The following is a 22,928-nucleotide window of genomic DNA, read 5'->3' as shown; positions in this document are numbered from 1 at the left end:
CTAAAGTCAGTGGGAACAGCAAACACCTTGCTTTTTTTACATCAGATCATTTTTGCTAACCACAAAATCATTTGTGGTATATTAGGACCTAAAGACGTCAAAGAGGATGGTGCTCCGTTGCGCTAGATTGCATATATACACACATGATAGAAGGCAATCCTGAAGAGCTTGCAGTCTAACTAGAGAAGGCAGAGTAGAGCTAGGAATTGTACCCAGATCTCTTGACTTCTAGTCCAACACCTTAATCAACGTTACTTATGTAGTTAGGGTTATAACTATGGACTTAGTATCCTGTGTTTGGGCAGAAGTGCTTAAGAAGCTGGTCTTTAAATTGGACTTGAATAGGAACTGTGTGTGTCAGCTCTCTCTGCTGGAGTGACAACAACCTATATTTCAATTGTTTCTCCTTGTTGAACAGCAGTATGGATAGTACCAGTTAAAGCAATAGTTCCCAAATAGGGTTGTGGCACTTAACAAGTGGTGGCATGAGCTCTACAGAAATTCACTAATACTCATTGGAGCATAATTGGATCTGGGGTTATGAGATGACAGGCTGTGAAATCACTAGTCCAGAAGTGGCACAGTTAGGGGGAAAAACTAGGAACCACTGAATTAAGGCGCTTATGAGTTAATTAAATTTAGGGTGTAGGGAAAGGTTGTGCATTTTTGTGATGGGCAAGGGTGATGGTGATGGTCATGCAGGCACACAGATGTGCAGGAATTTGGATGTGCGGTACAGATATTGTGACAGAAATATGCATAATGTAATGGCAAAGATGTGTTTTGGACTGTCAAGTGATAGGTATCCTGGTCATAGCAGCCACAGGATAGTTTTGGGAGAAGAAATGTGAGATATATATATTTGATATATAAGAATATATATTTTTGCAAATAAATAATTAATTAAACTATCAGGCAATCAGTGAAAACAGACTAAAATTAGATACATGAACTAAGCTTTGTTACCTATTGCCTTTGAAAGATTTACAGGCTATCAGGAACCTATTGCTATCTTCAATCCACAGCTAGCAATAAAATATTTGCTTCCTGACTTAGGGTACTGACACTTGTGGGATCTAATTTTGATTAATGACATCTATGGCTGTAGGCATTGGTACTCAGATTCTGGGTTTAAACAAAAACACGAGCTGCTGAAGAACCAACAACTATGTTTCATAATTTACAATCCTGTCATTTTCTGTTCTGTTTTTCTATCACACATCAGAAGGCTGTCAAGGTGGGCCCTATTCATAGATTTGGATGAGGACCTGTTGCTTCAGGAAGTGATTTAGATGGCCCATTAATGATTACATCTGTGTTAATGCAGAAATCTCAGTTACTCTGTTTTTAAATATACTGTGATACTTGCAGATGAAAATGGGTCTGGTATGCAAAATCTGAATTTCCTCAGATGAAGTGAACCCAACGTACACTTATAGGTTTACAGTCCTTCACATTCCCTTGGAATTAAAAGACCATCCCAAATCCTTAAGAATCTCATGATGAGTAGGTTACAATCTACCCCAGTATCTGTCCCTCTAAATCTGGTCCCCAGTGAACCAGAATTAGTTTTAGCATTACTGCTTCAAAATTTTGTTATGTTATTATGCAGGTTGAAATACACCAGGAAAAGTATAAGTTAATAGGGAAGCTCACTAGTTCAATCAAACTAGTTATTTTTCAGACGAATTATGGGAAGGAAGATGTGCCCCCTCTTTCAAGGACTAGATTGACTGTAGATATTAGAAGAGATGCAAACATTACAGACTGCTAGGTTTACTACACATGAGAGTGCTTTTGCATGTGTCAGGGTATCTACATGTATGATCACTTAGGATGTTCAGATACAAGCTTACTGATAGGTATATACAAAATATTTAAAACAGATTAGAAAAATTGTTTTGGACTGTGATCCTTTATATATGGTCCCATCATTCATCAAGCCAAGACCGCTGTTGTGCTATTGAGTAAGAGGTGGAATGGCCCTGAGGAAAAGGGATATATGTTGATGTAGCAAAACCACCAGTTTTTCTTTTTTTTTAATTTTTAAAATGTATTCTCTCCCCTTCCCCAACCATTTCTGACTTTGTCTCTGCTTTCTCTATCCCTCATAAGTGATTTCAAGTAGTACTAGGTAAGCTAAGTTCTTGTATATTATTATTGTAAAAAGCCCCTTTTTTATATATTGTAAATAGTGTTCTGTTATGTTTTTATTGATTTTTACTGTTTTATATTGTATTATATTGTATTCCCAACACTCATACATTGATTTTTATTGTTTCATATTAATATTGTATAGTTTAGGCCTGTGTCTGTAAAGTGATGTCAAGTATCCATTCCCATCTTGTTCCCATGCCCTGTTGTGTAAGTATGTTGCAATTCTGTAACCTCCCCCATATAAATTGGTTTTTTTGGAGTACCTGAAAGAAAAGAGTGAATGGATGAGTGAAATACAATGATAGCAGGACCCCCTACTAAATCACCCCACCATCAAAACCAATACCTGGACCAACGACCCAGCCATTGGAACCACTCTCAGCATTCAAGAAACAAAAGACAAGACAACCCAGCATTGTGCCAAGGCTGCACATGCTCAGTATGAACATCTGGAACCCTCTGGAATAGGGCTGACATTGCCTCAACATGCCCTCCCCATAGGGGATCATAGGTGCCCCATAAAAAGGGGTAGTGAAGACTAACTCCTTGGGACAACATCTTCACCTGGACCAGACCTGTTCCATGTCACGCTGCCTATCAACACAGAGGCCCTGCCGGCAACCCCCCTCTGGACAACACCTGCTGGAGAAAAGACCCCAACTGGCCATCAAGGACCCCCTCCCAGCCTAGATAGGTAGCTATTACCCCTATCCTCTCTTCAACCAAGGACTAGGACTCTGTTTCTCTTCCTTACCTGGACTCCAACCCTTCCACTGGGTCTCTTCCTCCTGCTACCATCATGCGTGTGTGGGAACCAAGCTGTACAGTACAGCGTTCATTTAATAAAACTGTTATTTGGACCCCTAAGTTGGGTTTTGCTTTACCATGCTTGGCCCTGCTCCAATCTCTGCTCTTCACCCCTCTAACTTCTGTCTCATTCCTCCCTTTCCTGCTTCTGGCTCACCACCACCTCCAACACCAGTCTTGAGCTCCTCTCTGCCTCCAAACCCCTGTTTCTTTGCTATTTTCCCATCTCCACTGCCTTTTCCCCTGATCTCTGCCACTTGCTCTTTAGTTACCAAGCACCCCAAGCATAGGTACCACAGGCACCAACACACACACACACACTGTCACCTGAGTCAGTGTTTAATCTGTGTGTATATGTTTACGTATGTGTGTATGATTTCATGTCATTATCATTAAAGCATGTATGTGCTTGAATTGGTGATAGGTATGCATGTGCTTAGGCTGATAATTTTGGGTGTGTATGTGCCTGAGCTGGTAGTATGTGTGTGCATGCCTGGTGGGAGTGTATGCACTTAGAGTGCATGTATGCACCTAAATGATTTGTGTGTGTGTATGTGCAATTTGTACACCATGCCCTCCTGTCTAACGGCGCAATATTGAGATCCTGAGAATTGGCCTGACCCCACAGGGCAGTGTTGGAAAGGTTTGGTTCAGATATTTCACATTTTGGCTAGAGGTTATTATGAACCTTGGAGAGTTCAGATTTCAGTTCAAAATATTTACATAATACTGTTAAACCTAGTTTCGATTTTAAGTAATAAAGCACAATCCTTTCAAGACAAGATTTTGTTAAGAAAAATGTGGGAGGAGGGAAGGAAGTGCTTTTAAATCTTAGTAGAAGTAGCATTGTAAGATACTGTTCAGCCTTTTAAACATAAAACAAAAAACATTAAATATTCCCACTATCGCTGTATTGAACCAAGAGGCAGCGTAGAATATTGCTGGGGAATGAGAAAGTGAAACAGACTACCAGCTGACAAAGTACAAATGTATACAAACTCTTTTCATTGACCATGCTAAAATGCAAATCTGGGACCTGATTTACCTCTCTGGAGTGGAGTATAACCAGCCGATAAGATCTTAAACATGACAGCCCCTATCTGTGGTGAAACTAAATCATGCTTAGTATCATAGAGGTCAGCACACTTACAAACACAAGGTCATTTCCCAATGTAGATATGCCTTGACGCTAATTTAAATCATAAGCAAGAGTAACTCTAATAGGAAACAGTGAAGTGAACTTCAGTGAATTTCAGAGGAGAATTGGATCCATGTCTTAAATACATAAACTATGTGTGTAAAGATGAACATATACTCTTGTCTACCCAATTAATATTAGTATATTAATTTTTAATGTAAACCATTTTAGTGTAACCATCTGTTCTACTTCTCATTTCCAGTTTAAAAATGTGAAAAAGTTATTGCTTTTTAAAAAATATTTTATATGTATGTTTGCAAATACACTTAAACAGAAAATCTTATGAGAAAGCTGTTTTGCCAATTGTTTGCTGAAAAACTACTATAGTTTTAATTTGTAAAGATAAACTTACATTACCTCAGCTGACCAGACCTGTATCAGACCCAAATGGAATGTATGCATTACTCTTTGCCAATTCAGAGGTTATTTAATATGGCATGTTTGGAACCAGCCTTTTTGCTGAAATTTTTTTGGCTAAGGAACTATCCAGATGAGTCTACTGCAAAGCTATGTGCTTTGACTGGAGTTTTCAAAGGGAGCCTGGAATGGCTCCATTCAGAATTGGGCTTTACTGGAGATTATTTCTTTCTGGCAACAACCATGAAATAAATGTTTTTTTAATGGGTGAAATATAACTCATATAGAAACACTCTATATTTCTCCCTAAATTGATTCAGCCATTGGTTACCTAAAACTTTTTTTCCTTTATCACCACACAACCTTAACAAGGCAGCAGTAAAGGGAACGGGAGGAATTTAACATTGCAATTCATTCATGTGGATAGGAACTGCCTTTTAGTGGTATCCCATTTACCTATGTATTGCATTGTCCAGAAATAATTAGTTATGATGTTAATGGGAGTAGCTGATACACTGCAGCAAGTGCTGACATTTTTGTCTCTGATCATTTTCAAGCCAATAAGCATTTTTCTTTCAAAACACTTGCACTTTTTAATTCATGACTATGTTTATCTAACATTCTGTAACAAAATTTGTGCAAATCTGGTCTGGCTTCTATGCTCAGAAAAAGTTAGGTCTTGATTCAGTAGGTGATTTAAATGTGTCCCTAACATGAGTCATCCAATTGGCTTCACGTGGCATCTCATCTTGTAAGACTGTGACCCAGTCTTAGTAATGTATGTATCTATGCAAAGATACTTGGACGTATGACTGCAATTCTCTTTCTGGGAGTATTTCTTACATTAATGTTTTCAAGGCATGATAGCACAGAAATTACTACTTAACAGGACTACAGCAAATGAGTGTACATGGGCATGAAACTATCAAGCCTCAGCAAACCACAGTTTATGTAAACTGTGGCAGAGTACCACCTCAGCAAGGTAGGTTACTGTGAGCACCTAGATCTTGTCCTCGGTTTGCTAAATGAAATGTTAGGACAAGTTCAAGGTCTCCATCCTTATCTTCAATGCACTTAAACATCTCGGCTTTGAATACCTAAAAGGTCACCTCCATAAGGAGGACTGTAGTCAACAACTCTACCCATCTTGCACAATAGACACCATAGTGTTCAATGTAGTATGGAACAGGACGGATATAATCAGAAAAGACCATTACATCTCAGTGGGCACGTCTACATGAAACACTAAAAGCACAGTAGGCTAATTCTACTGTGCATTAGCAAGTCACAGCAAAATACTAATGTGCAGTAGAATTAGTCTACCACATATTAGCATGTGTGTGAAAGATGTTCACCAATGCTACTGCACGATAGCACTGATTATGGTATTATTTACAGATACTAAAATGAATGCACCATAACCATGGTGCATTAATGCATGTGTAGATGTGCACAGTTAGGCTTATAAGTATTGAAAAGCTTAGATATTGTTAGCAAATGCACTCTCTCTCTCTATATATATGTACATATATATTTGTAACACCTTATACTCTGGTTCCCTTTTCTATATTGTGAGGCTAAATTCCATATTAACAGACCTTGTAACCATGGATGACATATCTAATATTGCACAATTATTTTATATGGCACATAATATCGCATGCTCTGAAGAAGTCAGTTATGGGCCCCACACCACCTAGCCTCTATCTCACACCAAGATTCATATTTATAGATTATAGACTCTTGACACAGCAATTTTATTTCTGAACATTATTAGCACCATTTTCAAAAGTGTTTGCAAGGGTGAATGAAGAACTCAAGTACAAGCTTGGACAGTATGCACCACAATTAATGGCACATATTAATTGGGTTAATGACACCATTATGATAGACCCACATGCAGAAAACACACCAAACTCTCCTGCCTAGTATGCCATTTCCCATGGCACATTTAGCCCTAAAATATTCCCTTTTCATGCCCCAGAACTTCTTTGGAGTTATCAGACAGAGGGGGATTATACCATGGAACTATTGTTCTCCCATTTTTTTCCCCTGTTGTTAGCTACATACCCTTAAAAGCAGGACATGATTATCATTACCATCAGCTACAGTTGCAACAGTGTAATAAGCAGTTTTCCAAGTTTATTATAGCACCAATGCATACATACTAATTTAAATTCTAGTGTACAAATATAGTTGAACATATGACTGCAATTCACTTTCTGTTACCATTTATTATATTTATGTTCAAAGACATGAAAGTACAGCAGGGATACAAGCACAACAAAAATACATCAAATTAATATTTTGGGAAATGTTTTTGCAATATTCACACAGCCCTGGTTAGATACAATTAATTGTTACTAATTATCCAGGCATAGGTAACTTCTCATTGTTGTCTATGTGAATCATCCTGGTGAATATAAAATATGTTTTAAAGGCAATATCATTTTCTGCCTGATGTAAAATTATATTTTCTTTCTCCCTGGAAGTCTGTTGTCTAATTCAGCCCTCAAGCTGGAACAACAAAATAACACTGAGTGATTGATTTGCACTGCTCTCGATAAGCTAGGTTCTTGCTGGAACTCTAAGATGAGTCAGGTTTAGAACGAATGGCAAGCTTCAGACATTCCAGGGATGTATTTGGTATCTGTGTTGATCTGACACAAAAAGAAATGCAAAACTCAAACTCTTGATTCTAAAAGATGATACCTTTTATTAGACCAACTAAGAAATAGCAAAAAACATTTTTTTTTTCTGTAAGCTTTCAGGGGCGCACATACTTCCTCAGGCTCAGGGAAAATTAAAAATGGTAAAAAGTCCCTATAGGTAAGGGATGGTAAAAAGCCCCAATAGAAAATAAACTTCATTTTTGCACAGAGGAAGCCAAAGGTGTAAGCCTGTTCTTTGTTGTTGTTTTTTTGCAATGTCTTAGTTGGCCTAATAAAAAGTATTTTCTCTGACCAAAAGTTCTAGAGTTTTGCATTTCTTTGTGTCTCAGACCAACACACAAACACAGCTACCAAATACATCTCTGAAAGGTGGAAGATGCCAAATTTTAGCCGATTTTGGATTTAAAGTTCATTGCTGCACAACAAGATAGATTTCTACACCTCCCTGCCTTTCTGCCATCTGAGACCATGAGGGAAGGAATCCTGCCTCATCTGACCATCAAAAAGCAACTCACAAAGACACTCGTGGACCCAGAGGAACACTGTTCCACCTTCAGCTTCCACTGTGCAAAAATCAAGTTTATTTTCTACCTACAGGGACTTTTTACCATCTTCAATTTTCCCTGAGCCCAAGGAAAAGCATGTATGCCCAAAAGCTTGCAGAAAAAGATAATTTTTGCAATTTCTTAGTTGGCCTAATAAAAGGTATCATCTCCAAGAGTTCTAGAGTTGCATTTCTATTTGCAAGCTTCAGATATGACAGCATCCCAGCTGTTTCTCTTAAGTATGAGAAGTTTCTAATTCTTATGTATTTTCTCATTCTTTGCCAACAAGTTTGTGAAACCATATGAACCTCAAATGAAGAAAGGTTGCTTATAACCAATGTATACTGTACACTCAAGATGCAGCAAATCTCCTGAATGCCTTTAATTCCCACTGACTTCAATGACCACTGAAGGCATAAGGCACAGCAGGAGGTAATAATCACCTTACAGAATTCGACTTATAAATATGACATGAATTTTTGCTTATATTAGGAAGTTTTATGCTACTCCAGAGATATGGGACTACCCACTGCTTCTTAATATATATTTTAAGCTGCTTAAGTCCACCAGACCCCAAATACAAAGAGAGAAGCCAAGATTTTTTGAAGTGGGTACCTAAAGTTAATCCCTTCAATCCACATTTAGGCACCTGAGAAAATTATCTGATTTACAAACATGCTAAGCACCAGATAGCTTCTGTTAACTTCAACAGGAGCTGCTAGGTGCTCAGCTATTTCTGTCAAAAGTTACCTTTTCCAGGTTTTGAATCCCCTGGAAAATGTAAACTCTCTAAAGAAAGTATTTAGGAAGGTAATTACATAAAGTCATTGTAAATTGTGACCGATATTTGCATTACTTTTATGGAATTTTGAGCTGACTCATTCAGCTGTGAAAGCTTACAAGTCACATGTTGTTGCTTCTGATTCTCTGATTGGTTGACCTTACTCCAAGTGGTCAAGAAGGTTAATGGAAACTATTTTGATTTGTATTCTTGAAGGTAGGTCCTATGTCTTGTGTAATATTTTTGAACCGGGGGAGGGGGAAACCTGTCTGCAGAAATTTCTGGGAGTATAAGTGCTGGTAAGAGCCTCCTGCAGTTGCCTTTCTGTAGGCTACCAATAATACCTGAGATAAATAGTTTCTTTTAGTGGCTCTTGAAATGCAGGGAAGAAGAGGCTTTGTTCTCCAAATGTCCCTTTGTATTGGAAGACATACTAGGTGAGTTGTGTGGAGGACAGTATGGACTCTCTATATGAGTGATTTGGAAAGTTTGGCATGCTCTGTCCTTTGGCACTACTGTGGTGTGCTTTGAATATTTAGGCTGGCTTACAGTGTATTTTTTCTGCGTGGGCTGGCTGTCCTGCAGCTGGCTTACAGCATGCTTTCTCATGTCATGTGTCTATGCTAGTGCTAAGATTAGCAATTTGTTTTATTCTGCTCTTTTTTTTACTGCCTTGTGCCTATTTTGCTCAATGGTGACTCAGCTGACTCCATGTTAGGCAAAGAGCTGGTATAAGGGAGTAAAGTCAGGTACATAGTAAGTAGGTTATACCCAATTGGTAATGCTTAAGCACTTGAATCATTCCACAGGTGAATCAGGGCTGTAATATCTGTGCTTTTTCCCTACTTATGTACAGTCCCTTAGGTGATTCTACCTAATTGGGGAACACAGACTAAGTATTATAACTGGCTCCCTGACAGGTCCTCTCTGTCTTCTGCTAAGTAGGTTTGGGGCTAATGGAATGAGTGGGTCCATAAATACAAAATTCATACAGATCCTCATACTTATATATACACACAACTCAAAATACTCAAGTAATTGCTTCCAATTGTTACACTTTGCCACTGTTCTGTTGCTTTGCTTCCAGGTTCTCTTTTCCTTGGCTTTGATTTTCCCTTCCACTTTTGTGTCAACTACAGACTTTCTTAGTTGGCTTTGTATTGTTTTTTCTGCAGAAAAAAAAAAGTACTCTGAAAAAAGTTAGAAGTCTAGTATGCTCAGAGAGGGAAGGCAAGTTGCCCAGTGCAAGTAATATCTAAACTCCATGTAAGGGGCCCTAAATGCCACTTATTCACTTAACTGTTCTATGTACATGCAGCTTACCTGCTTAAAGAGGAATTTGATTGGAACCTAAAGCTGCAAACACTGTTGTTGAGAAAGAGGCTTATAAAGGGGGAAGAGATGAGAAGGCCCAAGTAGCTGTAAAAAACAGAATTGAGGGAAGTGATTTCAAACAGACTTGAAGACTGTATATCTACATGAGATGCTTTACTGCACGTCAGACTAATGCAGTAAAGCATCACCATCTACACATGCACATTAATTAGTGTGCATTAAATTAGTCTAATAATGCATCATTTGCTAGTAACAATACATACAAGTACTAGAAAAACTGTGCCTTAACTCATGCGTGGTAGCACACATGTAGATGCTCACCAACAACAATTGCCTCCTGGTCAGCCCAGGCAGTAGGGGCTGTTGAGGCCTAAATAGGCTCCAATCTCTGCATGGCAACTGCCTCAGCCACATGAAAATTGGGACCCACCCCAATCTCCGTTGGGTGGGGAAAACTGTCCTGCCTCTGGGGGCAGCTGCTTCCTAGATGTGCAGCAACTGGGACCTACCCCAATCTCTGCAGGGCAAGGAAAGCTGTTACAGCTGCAGGGCAGCTGCTTCCCAGCCCCACAGCAATTGGGACCTGTGTAGGGTACAGAGGCAGTGACATGATAGGAGAGCCCACTGGTTCCAAAATGGAGGATGAGAGCCCAGATCAGTTCTCATACTTTGTCACTGACGCATCCTCATCATGAGGAGGCCACAGACATAGAAAGGTTATTGAATTACTTATTATCTACAATCAAAGCAGAAGAGATCAAGGACTTATTCCAGTGAATAGGGTGTGTGTAGATGAAATGGGGGGGGCCCTAAATTTAAGTCCTTTAGGGCCCTTTAAACCCCTGTGATGTGCATGCACCCATATTTACCTGCCTTTCTGGTGGTGGGGAGAGGAGAGTAAGCTGCTAACAGGCAGAGTGGTCCCTGGGCTGCAGGGGGGGTGTTTCCTCTGGCAGTGGCAGCCCCCTCCCACCCAGACAGCAGCCACCCTCAGGTACTTGGCATAGGCAGTCCTGGGGAGCACTGCAGTCACAGAGGGAAGTACCAGGCCCCTGTGCAGCTTTTGCAGGCAGGCAAGCTGGCTGGCTTGGGGAGGAGGGGGTGGGATTGGGCTCACCACTTTTCTTGGGCGGAGCCTGCTTTCCCAGGCTGCTGCCAGGCTGCCTGCAGGGCTTCCTGCAGAGCTGCACAGAGCCTGGTGCTTTGCTCCATGGCAGTAGGGGCAACAAACTAAAACTCCTTGGAAGAGTTTTTGTTTGTTGCACCCCAAGTTATTTAAGGCGCATTATGCCACTGAATTCCCGGTAGCGGCTGCAATTAATGTGCAATACGTTACAGAGGCATGCAAACATCAATACCATTAAAGTGGTGCAAAAGCATTTAGCCCGCTTTAAAGTGTTGTGCACACATGCCCCTTGTTTCATCTACAAACAGCCTAGGCTTTTGGTTTAAACTGCTTTCTGAAAAGTAAAACTGTAGAGAGCTAAGTGGTGGCAATAGAAATGCTGCTACATCAGGACTGGTCATAAAACTGGATGGCGAATGTTCTTATTAGCACTATAGAGAAGTCTTTCTTCCAGTGTTGCAAAAAGTAGTGCTCTGGAGGAATCAAGGAATTGGATATTTGTAGTTATATTTAATTCAGTGGAGTTTAATACAGGGAGGAAAAAAGAAAGAACTAATCAAAATTGTATTTGTACAGGAAAAAGATTTACTATACCCCTCCCTATAGTCTCGGATAAGCAATAGAAGTTTACTGTAACATACAAACCAGGTACAGTTTATACTTCAAACTGTTTTTTTTTTTCCTTTGGACCTTTACTAAAATTGGAAACCACAGCTTTGAAAAGTATGTGTCAAGAGTCTTTCTTACAATAGACATTGCAACAGAAATAGAACAGTTAATGAAATATGTTTGCTAATTAAGCACAAAAAAGTAAAAGATGTTATAATCAATAATAAGCACAAGGTTAGGTCAATGGTAGAATCTCAAATAATGATCCTTTTAAGCTTTATAATCCTCTCTTTTCAAGAAGCAGTCAATAGGAACATCACAGCCCAAAAGTGTTGGCAACATAATCTCTAGCTGAAAGTAGAAGAGAGAAACCCTTAAGTTCAGCAGTCTCAATAGTTTGAAAGTTTAAGTGATTTATCTTTCATGAAGTAGTTTAGTTGCTTGAACAGCATTTAAAGAAATGAATACTTGTATGTCCTATCAGGGAAAGATACCTGCAGCATATGACTGGAAGTGTTTTGCATCTACTTTTCTGTTATGCTTTAACATTTATATCACAAGTTATGTTTCTCTTTTTGTTGCCTATAGTTTTGATAAGCAATTCATCCAATTTAAATTTGTTGCCTTACCTGAAGTCTCATTATTTCTTTGGATAAACTGGTTAAATTAAGCACCAAAATAGGAAAGAGCAAATTTGATAAATGAGGAATTTGGGATCCTGATTTACAGTATGAACACATGAAATGGTCATACTGATTGAAAAGTAGGAGGATTTACTATGTTCATGCTGATTGACTATAACTTTTTTATCCCTTGTTCTATCCTGCAGGAAGTAAAAGCTAAACAATGGTTATTTAGCAACTGTCTTGTTCCACTGTAAACTGCTGTAGCTTAGTACCACTCACTAGAAGCTTCTACACAGATGTTTTACTGCACATTGGACTAATCTAATGCATAGTAAAGTGTCACTGCCTACACATGCACAGGACTTAGTGCACAGTAAATCGGACTAATGTGCCATTTGCTAAAACTAGGAAATACAAGTATTAGATTAAGGGCACAATAGCTACAGAGCCTTACTGTTACTATAACCTTAAGACAGAAGCTTAAAAAAAGGAGTTTGACTGACTATCATATTATTAAAGGCCTTATCATATTATAAAAGGTTAAGTACAGACAATCAAAAAGCCTGAGGCTGAATCAATTCAGTCTTTGCAGCTTAGTTTAAACTGCAGAGATTAAACTGAGAAACAACTGGATAGACATTCACTTTTGATTCAAGAAATGCAGCTGCATATCTTCAGTCACTCAAGCCAGAAGCCACAGGTACTACAGCTCCGTTCTCTGGCATGTAGCCATCATGGGCTCTGTGTTCACTTCTTTTTCCTGCTGCCTCTGAGGTCTCTGGGATTTACAGTCCAAAATCACAGCAGAAGAACTCTGCAGGGTTGCTCGTCACTTCCTCTTCCTGCTTCCAGGTCCCTCTGGGATTTGTAGTCTACTGCTGCAGCCAGCAGTAAGTTTAGCAGGGCATGGCAGCTCTGTACTCAGCGGAAGAGAAATTTAACCCCACTCCCTGGCCCAGACAGGGTTTGCCTGGAGGATGGAGGGGCAATCCCTGCCTCCCCTCCCCTTACCCCCAACCGTTCTCTGCTGGAGCAGACAGCCCGGCCCAGGGCTGGGGACTGTGCTTTAACTTGAACCAGGAAGGAGTCTGGACAGACATTTCATAAACCAGTTTGAGCCAAATCAGTTAAGTCTGATACTACATTCAACCAGTTTTATCTTAAACCAGTTTCAGCCATATAGAAACTGGTTTATGTGCACTGAACTTCTGTTCTGTTACAGGTTTAAACCAGTTTTTGATGATTTAAACTGATTTATGTGTAACTTCTGTCTCTAGCTTTATAGAGCAAGTAAATGATCCACTCACCAGTGTATTTTATCCAATGCCTGTTTCATTTAAAATATAGAAACAGAGGCTGGAACCCAGGACTTCCCTCCCCCAGACTGAGTGATTTGGCTGCTAGACCACAGTGCCAGGTTTACTACAGTCTTTCTCATCCAGTGAATATTTATTGTTTCCTGCAGATTGGAAACAGCTTCAACAGGAAGGATAAAGAATTCCAATTACATGCATCCCTCACCACAGGGTAGTCTGTAATCCATGGATAAGACACTCCCTGGGAAACAGAAGATATAAGTTTGAACCCCCTCGGACAGAGGATTTCAAAAGAAGAGTGCTACACTGCTGATGCATTTTGTGTAGAACTCAGCCTGGTAGGAAAGCTCTGAGAGAGCCTACCAGTATGAACCAGGTGAAGAAATGTTTTGGTTCTAGGTCTTGGATGTGAGCTGGTGCTGATCTGCTGTTTGGGACTTGGACACTTCACAAAGGCAAATTTTAAGTGCCTATGGGTTTGGGGGTTTTTTTTGCATGTACTTCAGAAATAGGGGTAGGGTACTTTAATTGAAGAGTCTAATTGAAGAGTCACAGAATCTTGTGTATCAGCACTTCAGAATGGTGGTGGGGCATTTTAACTAAAGCTTCTTGAAAAAGACACTGATACATGAGATGCAGAGGCTGTTTGGAATGTGCTAATTAGCATGCTTGTAGACATGCCAGGAGGTTGCTCTGGTGCACTATAATTACAGTGCACCAGAGCAGCCTCCTGGTGCATCTACAGGCACCCATGAAGTTTAAATGCCTCGAGTTCTGCAGCAGCTGAGCAGAAGTATGGAGGGTCACCATTTTGGACTTGAACAGAGTCTAGTTACTTTATGCAAGATCATGTAAAGCCTATAGTACATAAGGAAATTGAACCTTTCATGAAGTCCTGACCACACAGTGCAGGCTGGTGCCTTCATCAGAGGAATATTCTTCTTTTCCATAAAAATTCTTCAAAAACTTGTAATATTTAATTAAGTAGTAAGCATTTTCCTTAATATAAATAAAACTTTAAAACAATGTTTTAATTGAAACCTAATCAGAGGGGGGTCTCACTTAATAAAAATGAGAGAGAATTTTCAAATGCTGATAGCTAAATGTTTTACATCAGTGAAAGAACTGGGCCACTGCTGAGGGAAGGTAAATAGGGCCTTCCTATTCTTATCAAATAAGTCTATTAATAGGCTTTCTTGCTTATATATCCTAATTCAGCTACTGAAAGATGGAGAAAAGAAAATCACAGGAAGAATTTTACAAAGCAAATCTCATGATAAAGCATAATAAACATAACTGTACCTTTAGGTTAATTCTGTAGTACCTTGCTAAATTGGCAATGGACATGATGAGGAAATTTTTTATTTTGCCAAAGTTTTTCATTGATGGTGAGGATACTTAGATTAGAAAATAAAAAATCAGAACTGTTTTATTTTTTGAAAAATAGATAGAATGCAAGAGCTTGAGCTTTCAGGGAAATGTTTTGGGGCTTTTTTTGTGGAGGGAGGAGTGCGGTTTGTGACTTGTTGAGAACACTTAGCCCTCATTGTCTCAAATGGGATTTTAGTCCACTTGGCAGTTGATGTTCCCGACTACATAATGTGCAATAACCATGTTTAAAATGGTTGAATGTGATTTTACTTAACCCTCTTTACAGCCTAAATATGATATTACTGCACAATAACCTCAAACCCAGCCGTACCATACCACTTAGCCACAGCATTCGCATTTTGGACACAACTCTATTTTTTACTAGATTTTTTTGTTTTCTCTGTTTAAAGAAAATGTGTGTGTTTATGCAATGATCTAGAGTCTAATTTTGGCTTCCTTTGAATAAAACCAGCATAAATCACTTAACTTTATTGAAATTATTTCAGATTTAAATTGGTGTAAATCAGAAAAAACCTCATTAATTTTAATCGGTCAAGATTTTACCCAGTAGATATTACTGTGAGAAGGTGTGATTTTAAAAACAATAAATAAAAATAAAACTGATTCAGCAAGGTATTGAGGCCCATCTGTAACTATAAACAAATGAGTAGTTTTCTTGCTGGATTGGGCCATTCAGCCTGCTGTAAATAAGGTGCTGTATGGCCTCAAAACTTCACTTTGAAGTTTTATTTATATTAAATAAGTAGTTTCTAGAATATTTTTTTCTGTCTGTGAATTCTCTATTATCAGTTAGACCTGATGGGAAGAATAATTCCCACTAGTGAGGTTGGTCATTATAGTTTGTAAAATAAGGAATAACTCAGATTGTTCACTCACAGAGCATTTTCAAATGTGAAACTGTTCAAGGAATCTTTACATTATTTTGCCATATTAAAAGCAACATTACAAGAACAAAAAATTGTCAAACAATTGGAAAAATTCAAGCTATGTAGTTATGAAGTGTGACAAATGGGCAAGTGTGATTGCAGCAGTGGTTAGGAAAGTCTTTTTGAGAACAAATAGGGAACAAGGTAACACATTTCTTTTTGCCTGTTCTCTATTGAAATTGACCCAAGTATCTCTTAAAGCAGCAGGGCTGTCCAACTGATGGCCCTCAGGCTGTATGTGGCCTGTGAAGGATTGATGTGTAGCCCCTGGACTCTCACCAGCCCCTGGGCTCTCTCTTTCTCCCCTGCTCACCATTGCTCTGGCTGCAATAGCAGTTGGAGGGGTCCCCACTTCTTCTTCCAGCTACTGTTCCCATGTGGTGGGGCAGTAGACAGTGCCATAGCAACCAAGAATGATGTCTGGGGCAAAGCCCGCTCTCTGCCCTTGCCCCATGCACTGATCTGGGGGGGCACATGCTCCCTTATGCTTGCCCAGGACTGCTTGCAGTGGTGGTAACTGCTGTCCCCCCATCCCTGTACTTCCCCAAATAAGCTGCTCGCAGCTCTGTCCCATGCATCACCCTGGCTGGGCAGTGCCTGTTGGCAGCCCTTTGCTTCAGCACTTGGGGCAGTCACCCCGCTCGCCCCCCCTTGCTATGGCACTGGCAGTAGGGCAACTCTGGGGCTGTGGCTGAGGGGTGGGAACTGGGGTGGCATGTTGTGGGGGCAGAATTGTGCCTGGTGGAGGGGGAGGTCTGTGTGGTGCAGCAATGGGTGAGGAGGTGGGGTTTGGATGTGCTGCATGTGGCCCCCAGGGCAAATGGCCCCTAGGGGGTTAAAAGTTGGACAGCCCTGTCTTACAGGAATTCTCTTTCCTGACCTAGGTAGGCATGGTTCTTTGGGTAGATGTGATATCTTTTATTAGACCAACTGAGTAGATGGAAAAATGTTTTTAGCAAGCTTTTGGGCACAGTCACCCTTTGTCAGGCATAGGGAGTCTCTGCTGGTCTAAGACTCCAAGGAATGAGAGAAGCTAAAAGTGTGGAGGGATATCAGTGTAAATGTAAATAGGTAGAGATAAGCAAGACAAGAGGAAAAGCAGAGAGGAAGAAGGGGAGTGGAAGTCAGAGGGAGAAAACAGATAAAATACAAGGTGAAAAAGAGACAGTCTGTGAAAATGGTAATAGCTGGAGATCAGGAAAGCAGGAATGGGAAAAGCAAAAAGTGTGAAAGGATGTCAGTGAAAATATAAAAAGGTAGAAGTAAGAAAACAAGGTAAAGCAGGGGAAGGAGGGGGAAGAAAACAGTTGACAAAAAGGTCAAAGGGAAAGCACTACAGAGGTAATATAATACAAGGTAAAAAAGAGGCTAGCAATAAAAAGGAAATGGTAGGGAACGAGAGAGAAAAATGGCAGAGAAGTGGGGGAGGGAAGGAGAGAAAAGGTGGGGTGGAAGGAATGTAACAGGTCAGGTCTGGCAGGTACCTTGTGAATCAGAGGTTAGGCAGGTTGTAATGTGTCCTAAATCCAATGTCTATATTGAGTGCATAACTTCTAGTATCTAGTAAGCTGATGAAGTGAAGTTCATAGGCTCATCTATGAAAGGTGTTTTGGAAATTCCCTTTGAGGATTAGAACTGAGAGATTGGAGAGGGAGTGATTGTCCTGTGAGAAATGTGGCCCCACAAGTAGTTGGGCACTTTTGGTTTTGATAGATTTCTGGTGTGTGTTCATGCTGGTGCACAGTTGTTGTTTGGTCTCTCCTACATATTTTCCATCAAGGCATTTGGTGCACTGGATGATGTATATTACACTTCTGGAGGTGAAGGTATAAGATCCAGGAATGGTGATGGTTCTGTTGTGGGGTGTAGTAATTGTGGGGGTGGTGAAGATATGTTGGCAGGTTTTGCATTTCTTGTGGCATGGTCTGGATCCATTGGGTATGGTTTGGGTCATAGGGAGTTTGCTTCTGGTGATGAGCAGGGATCCAGGTTTTCCGTTTCCCATGGAAAAACAGAGAAAACCATGGGTTCCCCGTTTTTATTGGAGAAAACGCGGATTTCTCTTTTTAGAAGAGAAATCCATGGATTCTCTGCTTTTGCAAAGAACTCTTGCAGGTTGGCATAGTTCCAGTATGCAAAAGCCAATTGCAAAAAGGGCGGGAACCCCCTGCCCTGGCCGGAGGGGGAGGGAGAGGGGGGAGGGCGGAGCCTGAGCCTCTGAGGCAGCCAAGGCCGGGCTCAGGCTCAGACTCACCCCTGGAGTATGGAGGTAAGTGGGGCTTGGGGCAGGAAGATGGTTGGGGGGCTGAGGGAGTGGGGGATGCTACTGGCCCCAGGCAGCACATTGTAGCTGGGAGCAGGGCCAGGGGGTGAAGGCAGGGGTGCCCCTCTGTGGGGGGCTTTGAGGGCAAGTGATGAGGGGCACACACGTGCCGCCCGGCTGGCTGCCTGGTGGGTGGAGGAGGGAGGCTGGCATGCGGCCAGAGTATAGCTCCGTGGCTGAATCTGCAGCCATGGTGGGAGGGGGGCTTGCGCTTGCACGCAGCACTGCCACTTACCTGGAGGCCCATTATGGTGGTGATAGCCACTGCTCCAAAACGTCCTGCTGCTGCCACGGAGTTGTGCCTGGAGCTGTGTGGCTGGCCTCCAGGTGGCAGCAGCAGCATGGTGGTGGCTGGGTGGCATGCAGCCATCCCCACCACCTCCCCCACTGCGCTGCTGCCTCTGGCCGCAGAACTCTGAGCATGGCTCCGCGGTGGCAGCAGGAGGTTTTGTAGGCAGCAGTAGTCACCACTGGCAGGGGAAGCCACCATCGCTTGCCTGTGCGGTCACCCATGCCAGCGGTGACAGTCGCTGTGCACAAAACCTCCCGCTGCCACCATGGAGCCGTGCTCAGAGCTGTGCAGCTGACAGCAGTGGTGCAGTGCGGCACAGCACAATGGTGGGGCTAGGAATGGCTGCATGCCACCCAGTCACTACCACCCTATGCTGCGCCACTGCTGCCAGCTGCACAGCTTTGAGCATGGCTCCACGGTGGCAGCGGGAGGTTTTGGAGGCAGCGGCCTTCACTGCCATCATGGGCCTCCAAGTAAGTGGTAGCTCTAAGGACTCACTAAAAAACATCCAGCAATTGACAGTTGACCACTGCCAGAGACAGGACTGGACCATGGGTCTGTTTAGCTGTAGCTGTTTCCAAGTTCTTAAGAGTCATGAGACAAGCAGTTAATACTGGAGCCATAGCATTAAAATATGACTGTAAAACTACCTACTGGGTAATTATATGGTAATAAATGTCTTGTGCACCAAACCGTGGAACTCACATAGCAGCAAGGATTTCTCCTCAGCAAGGAGTCCTGATGGGACATTGAGGCCTCTCCACTGTTGCTAGTGTCTGTAACTTCTGTGCTATCCCTCTGTGGGGGAGAATGGCCTGTAAATCTGTGTCATTGTGTTACTTTTAAATTCGCATTGCAGTATCAAACACTGCAGTAACATTTATGTGGTTGCACCAATGCTGGATATCTTGCATTCTTCCAGCTGCCCTTCCACACTGCCTTGTCTGGCCTGGCCTGGCCTGTACATGTCCTCTATTGCTCCAAGGTCACTAGGATGTCACCTCCTTTTGGTCTTCCTCCAAGTTCAGTCCATTTACACTTTATGCTCCAGGCATCCACACACCCAGCAGTTTGTTCTAGCCCTGTGCTACTCCCCCATATCATGCATACACCGGGATCCTTGCCAAGGGCTAAGTTCAAAGATGCCACCTTTACCTACCTATTTGCTGTAGTTCTGTCCTCCTAAATCTTTGTGTGCTAAGATATTCCCTTCATCTCTCCAGCTCCAAGAACCAGGAATTCCATTGCCCCACAACAAGAACAATGAATACGAGGGAAACTCATTAACTCCCTCACCTGCCCAGCTAGCACCATTCCACAGCCCAAAATGCCACTATGTATATATGTACCAGTCCACACAGGCCGTCACAGGAATTTTCCAGCTGAATGTTTTTTCATTGGAGAATATCAGTTTGTTAAGAGAAACATAAGACAATCTTTATTTTCAGAAATGTGCGTGTTTCAGTGAAATTTTCATCAGGAAAGGTTTCTCTGGTCCAGGATGGACTTTCTAGTCAGAAGGAGAGATCCAACACAAAATGGGTAATGAGATGGGAAAAAACAACAATATTGTATGAATAAGAAAATATAACTATTTCACATGGTTCTGTTTTAACATTTCCTGATAGCAGGTTTGTTACTATTCTTTTTAGATGTCACCTTCATTAGGTGCCATATTCCATAAAAGTTCTCTCTCTAGGTTCCTCTGCAGACCTTTGTATTGTGTCAGAACACTTAACACTCTTTAATTTGTCCTCAGCACTTCTGGGAGGTAGAGAAGCAATTCTCTCTCCATTTTACAATTGCTAGTCCCAAAACCAAAGAAGTAACAAGCAGGGTTTGGCATGATAATTGTGCGCGGAGGGGGTACAGTTCCAAGAATGGGGGGGAGGGTGCATGCAGGAGTCTCACCCAAAACAGTTCCTGGCTGCTGCTGTCCCATGTTGTGCCCAGCCCAGCTCTTGCTCTTAAAACAGCAGCAGTGCAGTGTATGTGCACTGGCTGCTGCTGCAAGAGCAACTGTGTGATGCTGCTTTTTCCCGGGTGCAGACTCCACAGGTAGGGGATGATTTTAGCACCTAAGTTGGTGCCAGGAGCTAGTGCCCTTCTCATCTACCTCTAGTTATGCCACTGCCCAAAAGCTCCATGACTCTAATGCCCAGATCCTCAAAGCTATTCAGAAGCCAAAATCTCAGTGATTTCAGTCAGCAGTAAGCACCTTTGAGGATCTGGGCTTAAGTCACAGTGGGGGTTGGGGATGCCAGCAGCAAACTGAAAAAGGACCTTGTCTCCTGAGTCCCCTGTCTGGTTCCCCAAGGCCATTCCTCATCCCTTCTCTCCATGGGTAAGTTTAAAAGAACTCTGACCATATGGGTATTTTTTCATCCTTTTTAATTGGAGATGAGCCCACACCACATTATTTTTTCTCTTAAAAATTTTGCTGCTCAAAGTAACGCTCCAGCTGTGGAATGGCTGTAGGTGGGGGAAGGGAGCCAAGCAGAGCCCTTTTCCAATCTAGTACAGAAAATGATTGGAGAATTAAAATGAGAACATCCCAAATGACTGGATATCAGGAAAAAAAAGTCCGCTGGCAGCACCCCCGCCACTCCCTCAGCCCCCAACCATCTTCCCCAGCCCTGCCCCACAGCCCCCAAGCCCCACTTACCTCTAGGATCCAGGGGTGAAGGGCATGGCTCTGCTGTGGCAGCACTTGCCCACAAAGCCCCCCCACCACCACTCTGCATGCAGCCGCCACCACCCCACACCGCCACAAAGCCGTGCAGCCAGTTGCAGGGCATGCCACTGCATCCAAGCCCCCCGTTTCACCCCCTGGCCAGGTGACACACATGTGGCCTGCACACGGTGGTTGCCACTACACTGCTGCTGCTGCGCCCTGTGCCATTTGCCCACAAAAGCATTTAGGTGGCTGTGGGATGGTAGTGCAAGGCACAGTGGCAAAGTTGTGGTGGTGGCCTCCGTGTGTGAACCTCCTGTCAGGCTGGCCAGCATGTGTACAGCCCACAGAGTGGCACCCCTGCCCTCACCCCCTGGCCTGGCTCCTGGGAGTGGGCACAGGAGCACACTTCCCCCCACCCTTCTTGATCTACCCCCCTAGCAACTTCTCTTTCCCCTGCCCTGCCCTGCCTCTTCCCCCCACACACTTACCTGGGTGGGTGTCAGTGTCTGGGGGGACTGTTGCGAGGGACATCAGGAGGGCTGTTGAGACAGTGGGGGGGGGAGTGGGAGGCACCAGCAGCACTGGGAGGGGCTGTGGGGGGCCTTTAATTTTTATCATGGATTTTGGGGCTTTAATCAGAGGATTTCCAATTTTTAATCAGAGAAAACCAGGATACCTGGTGATGAGGTTAGCAAGATTCAGTGCTTGTTTAAAGGCTAGGATGAGTGGTTCTGGAAAGATCTCTTTTAAGAATGGGGTCTTCTTCTAGTATGGGTTGTAACTGTTTGAGGATTTTTTGTGTAGGTTCCAGGGAAGGGTAATATGTCACAATGGTGTGCTATTAGTGGAGATTTTCTTTTTGCACTACAGCAAATCTTCACATGGTATCTGGGTGGCTCTTTCAAAGGTGCAATCTATCTCTCTAGAGGAGTGTCCTTGTTGGGTGAAGGCTCTTCTGAGATTTGTGAGGTGGTGATCACAGGTATTCTCGTTGCAAATTTGGTGGTATCAGAGAGCTTGGCTGTAAGTTACAGCTTTCTTGGAGTGTTTAGGGTGATTGTTGGTTTTGTGTAAATAGGTATGTTGGTCCATGGGTTTCTTGTATATGGTGGTTTGAATTTTACTATCTTGGATATTGATCATGGTGTCCAAAAAGGAAATGCTGGTGTGAGAGTATTCAAGCGATAGTCTAATGGAGAGGTGGTGATTCTTGAATTTTTGGTGGAAGTCCATCAGAGACTGCAGGGTTTCAGTCCAAATGATGATGTAATCTATATCTCAGGTATAGTAAGGGTTTGATGGTTCAGTTACTGAGGAAGTCGTCTTCTAGGTGGGCCATAAAAAAAGGTTGGCATATTGTGGGGCCATTTTGGTGCCCATAGCTGCACCCATGGTCTAGAGGATGTGTTGGTTGTTGACACTGAAGTTGTTGCATGTGAGAATGAAGTATATGAGCTCAGTGATATCCTGAGGTCTGTATTCTGAGTTGTGATCAAGTTCTTGTAGATACAAGGCAGGTCTGAATGCCATCCCTAGTGTGGGATGTTGGTATATAAACTAGTGACATCCATGGTGGCTAGGAGGGTATTGCTGGGAAGGTGATCTATGTTTTTGAGAAGACATTTCTATAGAAATCTCCAGTTCTGCCAGCAAAACTTTGAACACCTTCACATTCATAGCTTCTTTTTGGTGGCTAACCCCTTCTTAATGCTGACAGAGTTTCATAGTTTCTAGGGTCGAAAGGGACCTGAGAAGATCATCTAGTCCGACCCCCTGCCATGGCAGGAAA

This window comes from Gavialis gangeticus, unplaced genomic scaffold (assembly GCF_001723915.1).
Source record: "Gavialis gangeticus isolate Ggan-Ray unplaced genomic scaffold, GavGan_comp1, whole genome shotgun sequence".
Classification (NCBI taxonomy): domain Eukaryota; kingdom Metazoa; phylum Chordata; order Crocodylia; family Gavialidae; genus Gavialis; species Gavialis gangeticus.
The sequence above is the reverse complement of the archived record's forward strand: the minus strand, read 5'-3'. Positions refer to the sequence as shown.